Raw genomic sequence first — 19,096 nt, 5'->3', positions numbered from 1 at the left:
CAGAGAATATGCATTGGCCTTTTCTGTTATATATAAGACGTATCTTTTGGCTAATTACTTCAGCCAGCTTATACTGATTATTAAAATAAAAATGGTTCAGATTGGAGAGAGCTCCAATCTGAACTTGCGATAACTGTCCTACTATTTAATGTATCTTTCTGTTTCTATTGTAACTTTTATATTTTAATACATAAAATAAATGGCCAAAATGGAAGTAATAGCGTAAAAAAAGTCTTTAGCAGTAAAGTAAGCAATATTCCACACTGGATGCTGGTAGTTTATTTTATCAGTTTTTGATGAAAAAGGCATAGATTAAGGTTTACATACAACTTTTAATGGTCACTAGTAGTGGTAGTTATAGTTTATTTTTTCTTCTGCAACTAATTTGTACACCTTCTATTTTGGAGAGCTCATCAGGAATTATCAGTAATTATTTATAGTTTACATTTTCCTTTCCTGTCAACCAGTTATGTAATAATTATTTGCCAAACCTCTATGTGAAATTGCTTCATCTAGAGTTTTGTCATTAATCATCTCTTAAATGGGAGCTTGCCTTGCGAGGAGCATCCGTATTTAGTTACTATCATATAAACAGCCATATTACTTTATGTGGGTGTCGGGGTGTGTTATTCTTTTCTTTTCCTTTTTTCTTTTGTTTTTTTTTGGGGGTGGGGGGATGGGGGGCTTGGGTATGAGGTGTAACTCATTTCTCTGAATGAGTTACCCATCTTTCATCTCTTGATAACTCGTCTGGTAAAATGGCTGCCAGCTATACCCATTTAGTAATGAGCTGCTAGCTAAATGAGCTGCTAAATGAGCTGCCAAGAACTGGACTATTGTTGAGGTCAATCTGATAGACACATGGGGGGAGTATGTTCACCTCACCACCCCTCTTTGTAGCTTGTTCTACAAAATTAGGTGGATTTTAACTACTCTATATGTATAGGTATTGTCATCCGAGGACCCATCAGCCAATTGATTGCCGAACAAGTCATATATAAATGTCTATGTGCGTTATTACGTGTGTGCACGCACGTGTGTCTACAGGCATATAAATATATTATGTAGCACACGCACACGCAGACTCGCTCTAGGATCATTGAGCTATAGACTCTCTCTCTCTCTCACACACACACACACACACACATATATATATATATATATATATATATATATATATATATATATATATAAAAACAACCTATTTCACACTTATTTTCAAAAACCGACCTGGTTTCAGCCTCAGCGCTGAAACCAGGTTGGTTTTTGTGAAAAAACTTCCAAGTCCCGTGAAATTTGAATGTTCAAAAAGTCCCGTGAAGTTTCAAAATTAAAAAAAAAATCACGAAACTTGAAGTCCCGTGAAGTTTGTGGCTCATTTTCCGAAAAAAAAATTCTATGAAAAAACGACCCTGCAACTCCACGGGACTTCAAGTCCCGTGGAGTTTCGCTCTGCCTATATAAGGCAGACGCGATCCGTGACTTGTCCCAGTGTCCCCTCTCCTAAAACCCTAGCCCCCTTCCTCCTCAAACCCACTCCCCTCACCCAAGCCCTTACCCCCTCTCCTCACTAGCGTCGCCACCGACCTCGACGTCGTCCCTACCGTTGGCCAATCACCGTCGTCGTCACCGCTGGAGTTCATCGGAATTAAAGCATCGTCAAGATTAAGGTAAAATTTTGAAAAAATTCTTTTTAATACACATTTTTTTATATATTCTCACAATTCTTAGTGATTACTTGTAAAAAATTAGATTTTAAAATAAATTTGGAATTATTTATGAATTTTGAGGAGAAAAATTAAATAATATTGTGTATGAAGTTCGAGGGGAAATTATCGACATTTGTAACCGTGAAGTTAGAGGGGAAATTAAGGTTTAACATTTGGTTAAAATTAGGGGTTTACTAATTATGGGTTTACTAATATCGATCTAATATCGATCTAATAGATTTACAATCTAAAATTATGGGTTTCTAATATTGATATTGAATTTTTTACTCTTCAGAGGTAACGATGAACAATCGAATCATAATTCTTTATTCATATGATGGAAAGATTAACTATCTTGAAAATAATATGCCCGTTTATGAAGGAGGTGTCACGAAGCCGTTGTTTATATCAAAACAGTTTACTTTTGATGAATTGGTTATTGATTTACATAAACTTACATTAACCAACTCACACGAGTATCACCTCAATATTATTTGTAATTATCCTGTTGAGGGGAACAGAGCAAGCGACATTCAAATCTCAAGTGACTATGATATGAGTCTCATTGGAGTGTTAGCGGACGAGAAGCGTTCAGTGAAATTATTTATTGAAAATTATCAGAGAAATTTAGGAAAAATCGATGAATTACGACGGAATATACTCCCGCATTTTGGAGGACCTTGAAGTTGTCTCCGTTGGATTTTTATCTCCGTAACAAGATGAAGGTTGGACATAGTCAGAATACGTGAGCGGTCCTTCGTTTGTGGGCACTTCTAATATCGATACTAATACGACCCATCTAGATAATAATGCAAGTGAGGATTGTGATGAAGATGATGGCTTACAAATTAATAGCATGACGTGTTTGATCGTGATGAAGGGGACAACCAACACATTAACAGATGTTATACTAATAACCAATATGTCGTGTTAGAGGATCCGTCGCCCGATGAACTTCATGGAGAAGAATGGATTGATAACTCCACGATTAAAAGTATTCCTATCGGTACTAATATCGTTGATGATATACAAGACGAGGACTTCTCATTCAAGAAGGGGAATCTATTTGAAAGTAAGGAGAAATTGGTCTATGCGCTTCGTTTGTGGGTCATTGAAAAAAATGTCAAGTTTAGGCCACCAAAAAATAACTCAACAAGCTATAATGTGGTTTGTTTTTATTACAAAGATGGAGAAGACGAGGATAATGGTGGACACCACGATGACAATGCGAAATATCCTTGGAAGCTTAATTCACGCTTGGGTGTAAGAGTAGACGGACAATTTAAAATCACGGTTTACAACGGACTCCACATATGTAGCAATTCTCGATTAGAGATGAATAACAAGCATGCGTCTGCATCTTTTATATATCGATTGATTTTACCTAATCTAAGGGATGATCTTGATCTAAAGATATTCGTTTTTTAGTGCATAAAGCGACCAAATTGGATGTATCATACAACAAGTGTTGGAATGTTAGGAGGAAGGCGGTGATAAAAATATTCGGGGATTGGGACAAATCTTATGAAATCTTATCACATTATCTTGAAGCACTCAAAAGAGAAAATCCGAAGACTGTCTATGAAGTATCATCAGACCCTGTTGATGGCGGAGAACGAAGATTCACCGGTGTATTTTGGACATTTGGCCCTTGTATTGAGGGTTTCAGATATTATCGTTCTCTTCTTAGTATTGATGACACCCACTTGTACGGTAAGTACAAAGACTTTTTGCTTGTTATAACCGGAGTTGACGCAGATGGCGGATTATTTTCTTTGGCATTTGCGGTGGTTGATGTTGAAAACACAGAGAATTAGGCGTGGTGTTCTGCATGCATTAAATATCATATCCCTAGTGTGGGGGCGCGGTCGATTACATTCATATCTGATAGGATGAAAGGAGTTCCAAGAGCACTCCAACAACATTTCCCGTCGTCACATAAACATCGTTATTGCTTGCGACATATTAGGGATAACTTCAAGAAGAAGCATGAAAACGAGCAGGTTCAAGATCTTCTTTGGCAAGCCGGCTGTGCAACAGAAAAATTAGTTTATGATCAAATACAAAAGAGGATTAAGTTTATTTCACGAGCTGCACATGAATGGATCGAAACTAGTTTGGGACCATACAATGTTGATAAGTGAGCTTTATTGTTGTAATTCAGTGTATATGAGATTAATTATTGTTAACAGGTAAATATAACGTATATGAGTTACGTTACATATATACAGAACATGCACATGCTGCTGTGCATGTTTTGTAAAACTTGCAACTCTACGGGAGTTCAACTCCCGTGGAGTTACAGGCTTAATTCTCCAAAGAGCGATTCTCTGGAAAATTTGACTGAAATTCCACGGGAGTTGAACTCCCGTGGAGTTTTTGCACTGAAACAAACTTCACGGGAGTTGAATTCCTATGAAGTTTTAGCAGTTAGTTAAAAATCTGCTAAACTTCACGGGAGCTCAACTCCCGTGAAGTTTCAGAAAAATATTTTCAAAAATCGACTTGGTTTCAGCGCTAGGGCTGAAACCAGAGCCTAAGTTGCATGGAAACGGGCACAGGTACTGGTACGGGTGCGGGTACGGGACATACAAAACTGTAAAATGTAGGGTATGGGGACACGACTACATATATATATTGAATTAATATTGTACATAAGATGATTTTTCCCCTTCATGTGTCATTAGAATTAAAATTCCTATCATATTTTTTAGTTTCTTTTATCATATTGATTATCGTGAATTGTAAACTACTCATTTTTTTTACTAGACATCTAAACGACCCATTAACTATATAGTTTTAAACTTAGGTATAGACTGAAACAAATCCGACATGTATCTCATTAGTTTCAAAAGACGGATGTGAAGTGTAAGCTCTACGTCCAGGAAGTCTTTGACAAGTGTTTTAAATTAACACATATATCGTATAATTGAGTACATGTTGTAATAAATGCATGCATATATTCAAGAAGTGTCCAATTGAGTACATGTTGTAATAAATGCATGCATATATTCAAGAAGTGTCCATGAAGTTTGGGTACGGGAAAATATCGGGTACATGTCCGGTACGGGTATGGCTTCATTTTAGAAGTACCCGGGTAACATAGATTTTATCTAACTGTTTCATCTAACATGAGTATTGAGTGAAAAATGTGTTTCAGAATTTACCTACACATTGGACCACAGAACCGGGTAGTATCTGATGAATGCTGTATAACATAGAAAGTTGTAATTTTAATATTTCATTGACCAGCCTTGTTTTTCTAATCATCCTTATGTTAATTGAAATTCCCATTTTTAGAGCTATCTATTTATATAGTGTTCCAAGACAGACAGACAAATTTTTTTCTCATTTGAATCTTTGCTTTCATACATTTTACTTTTTTTTTTGTTATTTCAGTTGGGAGGTCATGTACATGGTTATCAAGAGGTAAACTTATTGCTTCTTTTTTGGATCTGAGAAAATACGCAAGTTGCATTTCTCTTCTTGATTATTGAAATATCTAGTTTTGTAAACTTCTATTCTTTGTATTGAGATAAAACAAGTGGCATTTCATTACTGTATTCAAACCTATTGCTACTTTTTTTATCTGAAAAATACTCAAGTTGCATTTCTAGTTTAGTAAATTTTGTGATAAAAACATGTGGTATTCTATTACTGTATTCAAACATTTAAATCTGAGGCTAAATTGATGCAAGCATTCAAACATTTCCTTTTGTTCTTGTTTCACTAGGATAATAGCTTTGTTTAATTTCTACCATTTTCAAGCTCATGTCAAGAATTATATCATAGACTATATTCTAATTAGAATCAATTGTCATGTTTAGTAAAAGTTATTGTTAGTTAATTTTCACTGCTTTCGAAGTTGTCTCCTCCATTTCATATTACCCTGCAACTATTAGATACTTTAAATTGAAAATCCTGAGCCTTCAGGAGACACACTGGATGAGATCATCTTTTCATTAAGAACATGTTTAGTAACTGGAGACTGGAGTGGTCGAAATATGGAAAAGTGGTTCTGCTTTCGTTTTTTTGCCTGTTTGGCAAATAGAAAGTGATTGGGAAATAATTGAAAAGTGGAGGCTGGCACATCAACACTTAAATTCTTTTTTGTTTTTCTCCAATTTTTCTTGAAAGTGGATGGGAAGGTGAATGGGGAGGAGAGAGAAATTAACCTTGTATTCTCTCTCCTTGCAATTTAAATTTTTAGCCTTCAATTTTCAGTGTCCACTTTCCATGACAACCAAATAAACAACACATAAAAAAAGTGGGTGTTGCCCCCAACTTTTATCTTTTCACTTTCTCCCATCCAAACAAGTTTTGCAAATAGAAAATAACGATAAAGTACTCTTTTTTAACTTTTTATTTTCCCTCCAAACAAGTTTTGCAAATAGAAAATAATGATAAAGTACTCTTTTTAACCTTTTTAACTTCTTGACTAGTACAAAACTCACACATATTTTCTGTTGTAGTCGTTTTTTGCTAACTTGCTTTAGACTAGCTCTTACTGGCATCAGAATCTTCAATGTGCTAGAATCTGAGAACTGACAGCACCTTGTCCTATTTATTGATGTGGGAACTGGCATTGTCATCATACTTCGCTAGCTGGAGAAAACTATTGTTGCTTCATTGAATCCAATAAAGTTGTGGTACGCATTTCCCTTTTCTCCTTAAAAACCAATCTTCATGGTTTGTCTTAGAGTATTAGTTGGTCTCCTGTTCATATTTTTTGGAGTTTCCTTTGTCAGTGTGGGATCTCTTGATGACGATTAACTTAAAAAGTTTGTTTCTCTACATGACATATCCTAAGTTAGAATATAGTAATAATTTCATATTGATGGCAATTGTTACCCTTTTTCTTATGATGAATTCACCATTTTGGCCTTCTATTTAAAAGTTTCTGTTATTTATTTTTTTTCCTACATTTCTAAGAACGAAGTAAATGACTCATAGAAAGAAGGCATGCCTAATCATGTAAAATTAAAAATTTTCTTATATTTCTTCGAAGGAAAAAAGTCGCGGTTAATCCATGTGAAATTGCAGAATAGCCTTGAAGTTCTCAAACGTTGTAGTTGGGCTGATTTGGCTTTAAAATTTTATAAAAATTTTATAAGATTCACAAAAATATTAGGGGGCAAAATGTGAACCATTTTTGGATACTTTCCCCTCTATCATTTACTGGAGTGGGATTTAGTGATTAATAGTTAGATGGTGTATATTGATTAAGGGTTTATATCCTAATTGTTATTGAAATAAAAACTTGGTTGTTTATTGTTACAAGTGAGCTAGGAGACTATCAAGAGATGAATATCTTTTATTCACTAGTTTATCTTTGTCAAATAATTTGCAAAATATTGTCTTATTGGAAGCACACCCTTACATTTTAGAACAATATTTTCATGTTTTTAATTATATAATATGAAAAATGGACCAGATATACTACGGTGTGTATGTGAGATACGAAAAGGATAATATGTTAAAGGATAAACTCAAACACTGTCAGTTTGTTTTTAAGTTGTTTGGAGATAAGAACTCTGTTTAGTTTCAGGTTTTAGAATTCTGTTTAGTTTAGTTTTTCTGTTTAGAGTTCGGTTTTTAGAGATTATTAATAGAGTTGTACTCGATTAAGATGGATAAGAGAGAAGGAAAATATATGTTTAAGTATTGACAAAAAGAGAAACATGTTCTTACTTTTTTTTTCTTCTTCAACAATCAGAGATCTGTTTCTGTCATCTGTTCTTATTCATCAGCACTCTGTTTCTATCAAGTTGTTATCAGAGCCATGGTAAATTCAGGGAGTACATCGATGGGGCAGATACCGTTACCACGACTCACCAAGTCGAACTATAATAACTAGAGTTATTCAGATGCGTGTGTTGCTCGGTGCGCAAGATGCATGGGAAGTAGTCGAAGTTGGCTATGAAGAGCCGGAAGCAACGGCCAATCAAACGGTGAATCAGATAAAGGCGTTGAAAGAAACGCGTATGAAAGACAAGACCACTCTCTATTTATTGTTCCAAGCAGTGGATGATTCGGGCTTCGAGAAAATTGCTGGTGTGACAACTTCAAAGGAAGCGTGGGACACATTGCAGAAAGTCTTCAAGGGCGCTGACCGAGTTAAATAGGTGCAGTTTCAAACTCTTCGAGGTAAGTTGGAGGCCATGAAGATGAAGGAGTCAGAAGGAATATCTGACTACATCACGCGTGTGCAAACAGTGGTGAATCAACTCAAACGCAATGGAGAAATCCTAACCGAGACAAGGGTTGTGGAGAAGATTCTACGGTCATTAACCGAGAATTTTGAGAACGTTGTATGTGCAATTAAGGAGTCGAGAAATTTGGAAGAGATGACCGTCGATGATCTCGCTGGTTCTCTTGAGGCGCATGAACAACGGAAGAAGAAGAAGAAACAAGAGCTGCTCGAGGAGGCCTTACAAGCAAAAGCAACTATCAAGGAGGACAAGGCGATGTACACACAACAAAACCGAGGAAGGGGACGTGGCCGTGGAGGTCGTAGTTTTGGTCGGTGGAGGCCGCGGACGTGGAAATAATTCTAAAGAAAAGGGCCAACCGAGCTAGCAAAATTAGCGTGGTCGAGGACGTAGTCGTGGGAGAGGCGGCCGGTCAAAGCGTTCAGAGATGACCGTCGATGATCTCGCTGGTTCTCTTGAGGCGCATGAACAACGGAAGAAGAAGAAGAAACAAGATCCGCTCGAGGAGGCCTTACAAGCTAAGGCAACTATCAATGAGGGCAAGGCGATGTACGCGCAACAAAACCGAGGAAGGGGACGTGGCCGTGGAGGTCGTAGTTTTGGTCGGTGGAGGCCGCGGACGTGGAAATAATTCTAAAGAAAAGGGCCAACCGAGCTAGCAAAATTAGCGTGGTCGAGGACGTAGTCGTGGGAGAGGCGGCCGGTCAAAGCGTTCAAATGTCGAATGCCACAACTGTGACAAGTATGGGCACTACGCAAAGGAGTGCTATTCAAATGTAGAATGCTACAACTGCGGCAAGTATGGGCACTATGCAAAGGATTGTTATTCCGAGAAAAAGGTGGAAGAAAATGTGAATCTAGTTGCGGAAGAGAAAACAAGTGACGACAATGTTCTCATGATGGCTTGTAAGGACACTACTCCCGACAGCGACACGGTGTGGTACCTCGATACCGGCATTAGTAATCACATGTGCGGGCACAAACACCTCTTTGTGGAGATGCAAAAGATAGAGGATGGGCACGTGTAATTTGGAGATGCGTCGAAGGTTCAAGTCAAGGGCCGAGGTAAAATCTGTTTTTTTCAGAAAGATGGTAAAGAAGGGTCGATTGAGAATGTTTATTATGTGCCCGAATTGAAGAGTAACATCCTTAGCATGGGGCAACTAATGGAGAAGGGATATTCAGTTTTTATGAAAGACAGGATGTTGCATTTGAAGGACAAAACATGTCGGTTGCTTGCACATGTGGAGATGGCCAAGAATCGTATGTTCAAACTCAACTTGAGAAACGTGCAAGAAATGTGTTTGCAAGTTAACATGGAGGATAAAGCCTCGCTGTGGCACCTACGGTTCGGACACTTATATTACGACGGCCTAAAAGAATTAGCAAAGAAGGGTATGGTACACGGGCTACTAGACATGGATTACATCAAGAAATTTTGCGAGGGATGTGTGCTCGGCAAACAAGCGAGGAATACTTTTCCAAAGAAGGCTGAATATCGTGCAAGGAGATCTCTCGAGTTGATACACACCGACATATGTGGTCCGATCACACCTAAGTCATTTAGTGAGAAGAGGTACTTTATTACTTTCATTGATGATTACACAAGAAAGACTTGGGTTTATTTTTTGAAAGAAAAATCTGAGGCACTCGAGGCGTTCAAGAAATTCAAGGTGTTAGTAGAGAAAATGACCGGTTTTTATATCAAGGCTCTACGGTTAGATAGAGGCGGAGAGTATATGTCAACCGCTTTCACGAGCTATTGCGAGGAACATGGGATCAAGAGATTCTTAACCGCACCCTACTTACCTCAGCAAAACGGTGTGGCCGAGAGGAAGAACCGGACTATTCTTGACATGGTTCGGTCAATGTTGAAAAGCAAAGAGATAACGAAAAATTTCTGGGTAGACGCAGTGCAGTGTGCTGTGTATGTGCAAAACCGGTGTCCACATGCAAAACTGGCAGATAAAACACCGCAGGAAGCTTGGAGCGGACAGAAACCAACCGTATCACACTTAAAAGTATTCGGGAGTGTAGCCTACGCGCACGTACCAGATCAAAGAAGAACCAAACTAGATGATAAGAGCAAGAAGTATGTCTTCATCGGTTATGACGAGAAGACAAAAGCTTACAGGTTATTCGACCCAATTGAAAAGAAGGTTGTTGTGAGTCGAGATGTGCAGGTGAATGAAGAAAGCACGTGGGACTGGAATTGCCAAAAGGAGGTGACGCAAAAGGAAGGAAAAGAATCATCAATTGCTGCACCAATAATCAAACTAACAACCCCTCAAGAATCTGATGATGAAGAAGAGCCGAGACAACCAAGGATGCGAAGTTTGCAAGACCTATACGAATCGACAAGCGAAGTACACTTGATATGCTTGTTGGCAGATGTCGAGAATATCACCTTCGAAGACGCAGTGAGAGATAAGAAATGGCGAGCCGCGATGGATCAAGAGATAAAAGCTATCGAAAGAAATGAAACCTGGGACTTGGTGGAGTTGCCAGAAGGATATCGGCCTGTAGGAGTAAAATGGGTATATAAGAAAAAGATGAATGCCCAAGGAGAGATTGAAAGGTATAAGGCACGGCTAGTAGCAAAGGGCTATAGACAAAAGGCAGGGATCGACTATGACGAAGTGTTTGCCCCGGTTGCGAGAATGGAAACAATTCGGCTTCTTATATCCCAAGCGACACAATTCAGGTGGTCGATCTTTCAAATGGACGTAAAATCAGCTTTTCTAAATGGTGTGCTTGAAGAGAAAGTATATGTGGAGCAACCACCCGGGTACATGAAAGCCGAGGGGGAGAATAAAGTGTTGAAGCTAAGGAAGGCGCTGTATGGGCTGAAGCAAGCGCCTCGAGCTTGGAACACACGAATCGACACCTATTTCAAGGAGAACGAGTTCATACAGTGTCCCTACGAGCATGCTTTGTACGTGAAGAAAGAAAAGGGTAACCTGTTGTTAGTTGCTCTTTATGTTGGTGATCTTATATTCATGGGGAATAATAAGGAGATGATAAAAGATTTTAAGGAAGCTATGACTCAGGAGTTTGAAATGACAGACTTGGGGTTGATGAAATACTTCCTTGGTCTTTAGGTTAGACAAGGAAAATCTGGAATTTTTGTATCTCAAGAGGCATATGCGAAATAAATTTTGAAGAAGAACAAGATGGCAGAATGCAACCCAGTAGCAACATCAATGGAACTCGGTACGAAACTCTCCAAGTTTGATGGAGGAGATCGAGTGGAAGCAAACAAATACCGGAGTTTGGTTGGGAGTCTACGGTATTTCACCTGTACAAGACCGGACATTGCATATAGTGTTGGCATAGTGTGTCGGTTCATGGAGGAGCCGAAACACTCGCATTTGAAGGCTATTAAGAGGATTCTTCGATATATTCAGGGAACAGAGCCACTCGGGTTACTTTACTCAGAGACAAACGAATATAAACTGGTGGGCTACTCCGATAGTGATTGGTGTGGAGATATAGATGATCGGAAAAGCACATCGGGATATGTGTTTTATATGGGAGACACGACTTTCACATGGCTCTCGAAGAAGCAGCCAATAGTGACATTCTTAACATGTGAGGCAGAATATGTCGCAGTAACTTGGTGTGTGCCATGCAATATGGCTAAGAAATTTGCTTTACGAGCTAAAACTCCAGCAACACGAGGCAACAGAAATACGAGTCGACAACAAATTGGCAATTGAGTTGGCAAAGAATCCTATGCACTATGAAAGGAGTAATCATATAGATGTTCGCTTTTATTTTATTCGAGAACAGGTGAAGGAAGGTATGTGCGAATGAGTCATGTTGCGAGTCGGGACCAAGTGACGGATATCTTTACAAAGCCGCTACCAACAATGCTATTCGAAAATTGTAAGATGATGATTGAAATGATGGAAAATTTTGAGTTTAAGGGAGGAATTTGTTAAAGGATAAACTCAAACACTGTCAGTTTATTTTTAAGTTGTTTGGAGATAAGAACTTTGTTTAGTTTCAGGTTTTAGAAATCTGTTTAGTTTAGTTTTTCTGTTTAGAGTTTGGTTTTTAGAGATTATTAATAGAGTTGTACTCGATTAAGATGGATAAGAGAGAAGGAAAATATATATTTAAGTATTGACAAAAAGAGAAACCTGTTCTTGCTTTTTTTTTCTTCAGCAATCAGAGATCTGTTTCTGTCATCTGTTCTTGTTCATCAGCACTCTGTTTCTGTCATAATATGCATAATTTATTACTGTCATGCTAATGAAAATTGGTAGTTTTATTTACATGTCCTTTGATGAATGTGAGCATATTCTTATTGTAATGGTATTTGATAAAGCTGTATTTAAAAAATGTGCTATTGGTGGTTTTGTCAATATTCTTGCTTATCAATTGCTTAGACATTTTTAAGTATTGCGTGCAAATAGAAGTGAATTTTAAACCTTTATCAACAGCTTCGTTAGTTTTTATGCTTGGTAAGTGATTTCAAGTTGTTCATTACTGTGATAAAACAATGAACTTACATACTGATATTATTTAGGTTAGGCAATAGCGCTGTTGTCTAAGAAGTGATGAATACTTTCTCAACATTCTAAAACCTCAAAAACACTTTTGAGTGTAATGATTAAATTTAAAACGTGATATGAGAGTGTGCCGATTAAGTGATTTGAAATGGTCTTTGAACAGTCAAGTAACCTTCTGGAAATTAAGTGAAACAGCCTTCGTGCAATCAATTGATGTGGCCTTCATGAAACCTGTGTCAAAATTACGTACACCATGTTCCCTGATGACCTAGTGAATATGTGCATCCTCATGCTAGTCGACCATGATTTGAAATGCGACATGTAGAGGATGATTTCAAAATTTCTTGAGCATATGTTTGTTTTGATAGTAATATTGAGATCTGCTAATATATGATTTATATGAAAGCTATTTGACAAATATAGTGTAATGTTTTGCATAATTTAGAGAGATGATTTTGCAACCTTAAGTTATGTGATTATGAATGAGGATTTCTAATATATGCTTTTGGAAAATGTTGACAAGGAGATTTTACAAATTTGCACCCATGGATTTGGTACACTTTACACACACGCGCGCGCGATGATACTTGGAAATATATACTATTATTGAGATTTTGCATTTATGCTCACCAATTCAAGAGGGCCTACTTTCTGCACTATTTCATTTATTTGATTAAATTGCTTGGAACAAATAAGATTTGGTGCAGAATGAGTTAAGAGAAACGCAATAAACTCTCCTTGTGACATATTCAGAAAGATTCTCATATCGATTATTTTAGTACATATAACTGAAGGTGAAATTATAAATCTGTATGCTTTCACACTGAAATGCCATACTCTTGTTGTTTGATGAGGTAGGATGTTGCGTGTGACATAAATTGGAATGACTAGGGATTTGATGCAAAATGTTTTATTAAGGAAATGTGATAAATTCTACTTGTCTCATATGGGAAGTATGATTTTACACTTTTATTTTCTTAACATTAACATACAACAGAAGGTTCATTTAGAAACTAGAATGGATAGGATCTCATGCAAAGTGGCTTATAAAGGGAAATGTGATAAATTCCACTTGTGGCGTATTTGGAAAGATGATCTTGATGAGGTGGAATGTTACTTGTTACATAAATGGGAATAATATTTGATGCAAAGTGGGCTATTAAGAAAATGCCAATAAATTCTACTTACACATTTGAAAGTATGCTTCTACACATTGATTGTCTAAAACATACCACAGAAGCTGCATTTAGAAATTGGAACGGATAGGATATGATATTATGATGCAAAATGGCTTCTTAAGACTTAAGAGAAATGTGATAAATTCCACAAAGTATAAGTTTTTTTACATTTCACTTAATATAAGCCATTTTTCATCAAATCCTACCCATTCCAATTTTTGGCATATTTGGAATATGATTTTAAGTTTTTTTTAACACATGGGTTATCTTAAAACAAATAACAGAAGGCGTATTTATAAATTGGTATGGCTTTCAAACTGAAATACCTGACTTGTTAATCTAATTGGTCCCAGTGGTTGGGTTTGCTTTTTTGACTCCAGTCGGTGCATTTTTGGGGAAATCGGTGTGTTGATTTGTTTTGATCCCTCAAATATGGACGTAATATTTTACATCATAGATTACAATGTAAAATATAATTAAAGTTTAAGGTAAAATTCACAAAACTACCATGAACTTTGGAATGTTTTGCACAAAATTACCATAAACCTTTTTTATTGGAGAAAACTATATGAACTTTCAGGCTGCAGAAAAGTGCCCTGAGCTGTTGGAAATTGTTGCTAACTATAAGTCTTGGATAAAAGGTCTAAACAACCCTTATTTATTATCAACAATCCTTATTTATTATCTATGAACCCACAATGATCATGAGGGCAGTATAGAAGATATATAAAATATATAGGGAAAGTTGTTCAAAACATGTCATGTAACTACTTACCCTAACTGCGGTCAGGCATGTAGTTTATAGAAAAGGGTTCACATTGGTTTTCTCCAATAAGAAAATTTTGCAGCAGTTTTGTGCCAAAAAAACCCAAACAATCATATGAGAGTTTTGTAAAAACTTAACCCAGCATTTGTTTGCTTTTGACTTTCATTATCCAATATCAACACAAAGCCTGGTGTGATCCAGCCAGATATGGCTTAAGGTTGATCCAACAATCTGAACGTTGTCTCGGTTATGCTTGTTTTGGATACACAGCATCTGTTGTCGTTACAATCAGGGTCTCATCAATTGAGGCCTTCAGCAGAATATTCAGGGGTACTCACTTATCAAACCTATTTGAAGTCCCCGTGTTTCTTGTTGGTCCTTTGTTCTTCATGCCTATCTCCCAATATGCTATTATATTACATATGAATCAGGTTTCTTATGTGTTTAGGCCTTTCATGTGTCTTTGTACAGGCCCCTTTGACTATTTTATGCACTAGTTTTTCCTAGGTTATTAACCCGTGCACAGAAGGCAGGAAAAACCATAACAGTGAGAGGAGAAAATTTTACTTTATTCTGAGAAAGGAAACCCCTGTGTAGAACATATGTGGGATTAAATTGTGCCATATCAGATAAGTAACCTCTGGATCATGTCCTTTTAGTGAGGATTGAGGATTTTAGTCTGGACGTATTCAACTTGCAGATTAGTTATCTATTATCCATCTTGAAATCATTAGGCATAAATTTGCTTAGATAGCCGGAATGCCGTATGAAACATGTTGTCAGTAATGGTTAGAATAACTGCTTGACCAAAGTTAACCCAGGTACTTATGCTTACAGATTTCGTTTCCAAGTACAGCACAAAGTTTCTAATCATTCAGTTTCAAACGAGCCTGAAATGCCTGGATCCAAGTTATTAAATTGGTTGGTTTGAGTTGCACTAACCTGGTGCAGTGTTCAAATACAGTGCTAATGCAGTTTGTATGTATATGAGTAGTTCAACAGGATATGCCCTTTTGAACATCTGATGCTGTATTTCTCAATGACTTCCACAAACTTCATATTGTCATGCTAACATCATTTCTCATCATATTGGTCTTTGGGCATTGTTGATGGTTCAAACACTCTACGATTTGCTAACATCTGCACTTTTTGTTGATGCAGGGTAGCAAACTTAGAGTTAAGTGCTTGAAGGCAACCCTCTTTTTGAGGCATCTTTGAGATTGAAGGAGTTTTATTTCAAGGAGAGTTCGAGACATCGATCCTTTATATGCAAGTTCGCAAAAGATATGTAGTTCTTTGGCAGATTTGTTATTGTTAGAAAATTTTAAACCTGATCAATCTTCTTAAACTTTACTTGGTATGTTTTAATTGTCTGGTGGTATGCTGTAGTTCTGAAGTCACCTCCTGAAATCTAGAATGCATATAACATTATCTGATGTCCTTTCAAACCGACTCTAGCTGCTTAATGATCTTTTGGGTCCGGTCACACTAATATCCCTTAACAAAAATCCTCTTTGACCATCAACCCTAACCCTCCAATTACATGCTCCTATACATTCAATTTGCAAAATGCTTTCATAATCTGCATACTTATTGGACTTTCTTTATATGACAGTATTATAGATTGACACTGTTTTTTTAAATGATAATGTCTGTCCTTACCACCTTAGAATCTCTCATTTTACTGTATTAAGATACTTCTGAGCCGGCGAATATCGTCTTACTACATGGAGGATATTGTCAATTCAAAGCATTGAACTTTGCATTGGTGCCGGTGGTCTCTTAAAAGTTCTCCTAGCGTCACTTCGTTGGTGGTGGTGGTGGTGGTGGTGATGATGATGATGACGACGATGATGGTGTTTCATGCTATTAGACTCCAAAGAAATAGTGGAAGAGCCTTTCAAGGACTATCCTCAATAGTGATGATCAGAGGTTATTACACGACCAAATCACTGGATAATTACCTAGCATGCGCACTGTGTATTCTTAATCAGCCCATGTCATGCTCAATGCATTCCCATCTCTCCATCGTTCTATGTTAGATATATCCAACTTGATATCCTCTCTGATATTCTGAAACTTTCGTGCATAATCATTGAGGCAAACAATTTAAATTTCTAATTGCTATGGCTTGGCAAGTACATGCTTGAATACACCTGTACCTGCCCCAGTTCATAAAGTTCACACGCATGTATGCTAAATGAGGGCCCTTGGGGCATTATGGTGTTGTGTCGTCGTGAAACACTGAAGTATGGGGTTTTAAGTGAAAAACGAAATGTGGGGTTTGATGATAAATGTCTCAATGAAGCAGTTTGTTGTCTTGAGGATTTATTTGGTTCTGTAAATGACTCTTCTCGTATTTAATGAATGGCATTCATCCCTTCGTCTGTAGTATGACCATGGTGACTTCACTCTCATTACAAAAAATTTGTACCTGAACATAAGAGAACAATTACATATCTAGGCTTCAGTATTGTACTATTCAGGGCTGAGAATTAAGAGGATTAACCATAACAAAGAGTGGGAATTTGAGAATTTGAGAGAATGATTACATTCTCACTGCCTTTTGCAAGTATAGGAAGAAAGTTGGATTTACATGCTATTGAGAATATTTTGGTAGAGCCATAGACAAACATTCACATAGGGGCTCATCACTCCTTCCTGTAGTTATATCTGAAAACCTAGATTTTCTCACCACAAAAAAGAAAAAGTTGATGTGTCAACAATACAAAGAATGGAACATGATTAGCAAAACTGCCGGGCAACTACAGGAAAACCAAAAGTCCTAAGTGACATAAATGAATCTATCTATTAGGTCCAAAATGTTAGTGGAATTCTGCTCAATGCTCATTATCCTGGACCCTCTAATCCATCTGTTATCATAAACTCCTCTTCTTATAACTTTCTGGTCCTTGGAGGTGTGAACACCCAAGGATGAGCATAGTTTGGTATCTATCTTCCAACACTTGTATCAAAATAATGGTTTCTCTTTTGATAGAACACGACAATCTCGATTTGGAATTTCTCTTACTGGACCACTTGTGTAGCAAGTAAATCTAATCTGCTTGTTTCTGTGGAGGACATTCCCCACTTCAAATAGTTATTTATCGGTCCCTACTGAATCTGAATCCATACTGCCTTGTACACTCGAAATCTAGTATATTTCAACTGGTGTCTAAGTTCTGCAACACCCAAATTAGACAACATCTATATATGGAAATATGTTATCCACAACTTTTTCCACTTGTGCTTCATTGCTTTAAACTCTATTATATTTTAATTTTGTACTCCATTTTGGATGGTTGTCATCCACAAAATGGGATTAAATGGTAGGAGTGTATTACTGGCTGGCAAATACTATCTCGGGTACAACTGTCTGTACCGTCCTGTGTCATTTAGAGTCATACCGAATACCGATGGATTGATGTTAGATGAGGTCCTTGGGTAGCTATTATGTTGAGGGTTGAAGAGTTGGTAGAGACAGGGGGCATTAATGAAGAAAATATTTATTTGAATCTTACCAGGGCTGTTTCTGAGAACTTTGGTTTCAGAAGAAGAATTTTGCTAGGGGCGTGTTTGGTTGGTTTCTTAAAAACCAAGGAGAAAAAAAAGAAAATATGGGAGGAAACAAAAAAATGTTTCCTCTCATTTCTTAAAAGAAACTCATGAAACGGGTTTCCTAAGTATAGGTCACATCATCCTCTAGGAAGGTGCCATATTACCTACCTTCTTGATTTTAAGGTAAGAACCAGACAAAGAAAAAAAAAGCATTATAGGAAATAGATTTCCCATAATAGTTTTCTTTGGGTTTTTGGGTAACCAAACAGCCCTTAATCTTACATTTGCGGGCATATTAATTGATGCACTAAAGTTTTCTAGTTGATTTTATGTTCTTATTTGGATATCTGAATTCATATTAGACGATGTCGATGTTTGTTGACATGCATGAGCTCACCTTCTACATTTATTGCTGGGGCATCTGACAAACGCAAGTGGATATTCCCCCCCCCCCACCGCCGCCCCAACAAAAAAAACGCATCGTTTTCTCAAAACAAGACTAATTCAATATCTTTTTCCTCATTACGTGTTACCTATCAGAAGGCAGGGATTTTTGTGGGAAGTATTTAGTATTGATTATGAGAGTTTTCATGATAAATTTGGTTTCTGGAGACAAGGCTGCTTTTGGTTTAGGCTATGGTGTCACTTGCATTAAATATGTTCACCTCTTGGCTCTTTAGCCTTCATGCATCTATTAAGAAGATCTCTGTCATATGTGGCTCTTACATTTGATATTTTTATGGTTAGTTACCTCATTTAGAAACAAGGAACATCTTTGCATAAGGTTAGCACCTTAAGTTTTAGTGCTTCTACTCCCTTCAAATGTAGTGTATTTCTACTCCTTGGGTTCCTATACACTACTGAATTTACTACTGGGTTTTCTCTTATTAGACCCTAAATTATGTTCTATTTTAATATTAGCCCCCCAAATATTCGTATTTGTAGTTCACACCCCCAAATTCATTAAGTTCTTTAAAATGGGAGTGCTACTTAAAACAAATTAACTGATTTGGGGCTATTAAATTTCAAATATGAGGATTTGGGGGCCTAATATAAAAATAGGGTTAGAATTTAGGGTCTAATATGAGAAATTATCTACAATAGTTTACCACTGAGGGTCAAAGATCTTCTCTATTTAGGGCGACTGGCAGTTGCT

The 19,096-nt window shown here is 37.1% G+C and overlaps 1 protein-coding gene across 1 annotated transcript in view; it reads left to right on the top strand.

Annotated features, from left to right (window-relative positions):
* LOC109844444 overlaps positions 1 to 17,457 on the top strand; it is a 25,807-nt gene extending 8,350 nt beyond the window's left edge. The window contains exon 5 of the mRNA XM_020413480.1: positions 15,544 to 17,457. The gene's annotated coding sequence lies outside the window, so the exon portion shown is untranslated. The remainder of the gene's footprint in view (positions 1 to 15,543) is intronic.

This window comes from Asparagus officinalis, chromosome 6 (genome assembly GCF_001876935.1).
Source record: "Asparagus officinalis chromosome 6, Aspof.V1, whole genome shotgun sequence".
Taxonomy (NCBI): domain Eukaryota; kingdom Viridiplantae; phylum Streptophyta; class Magnoliopsida; order Asparagales; family Asparagaceae; genus Asparagus; species Asparagus officinalis.
Note: the sequence above shows the minus strand (reverse complement) of the source record. Positions and strands in the feature narration are given on the sequence as shown.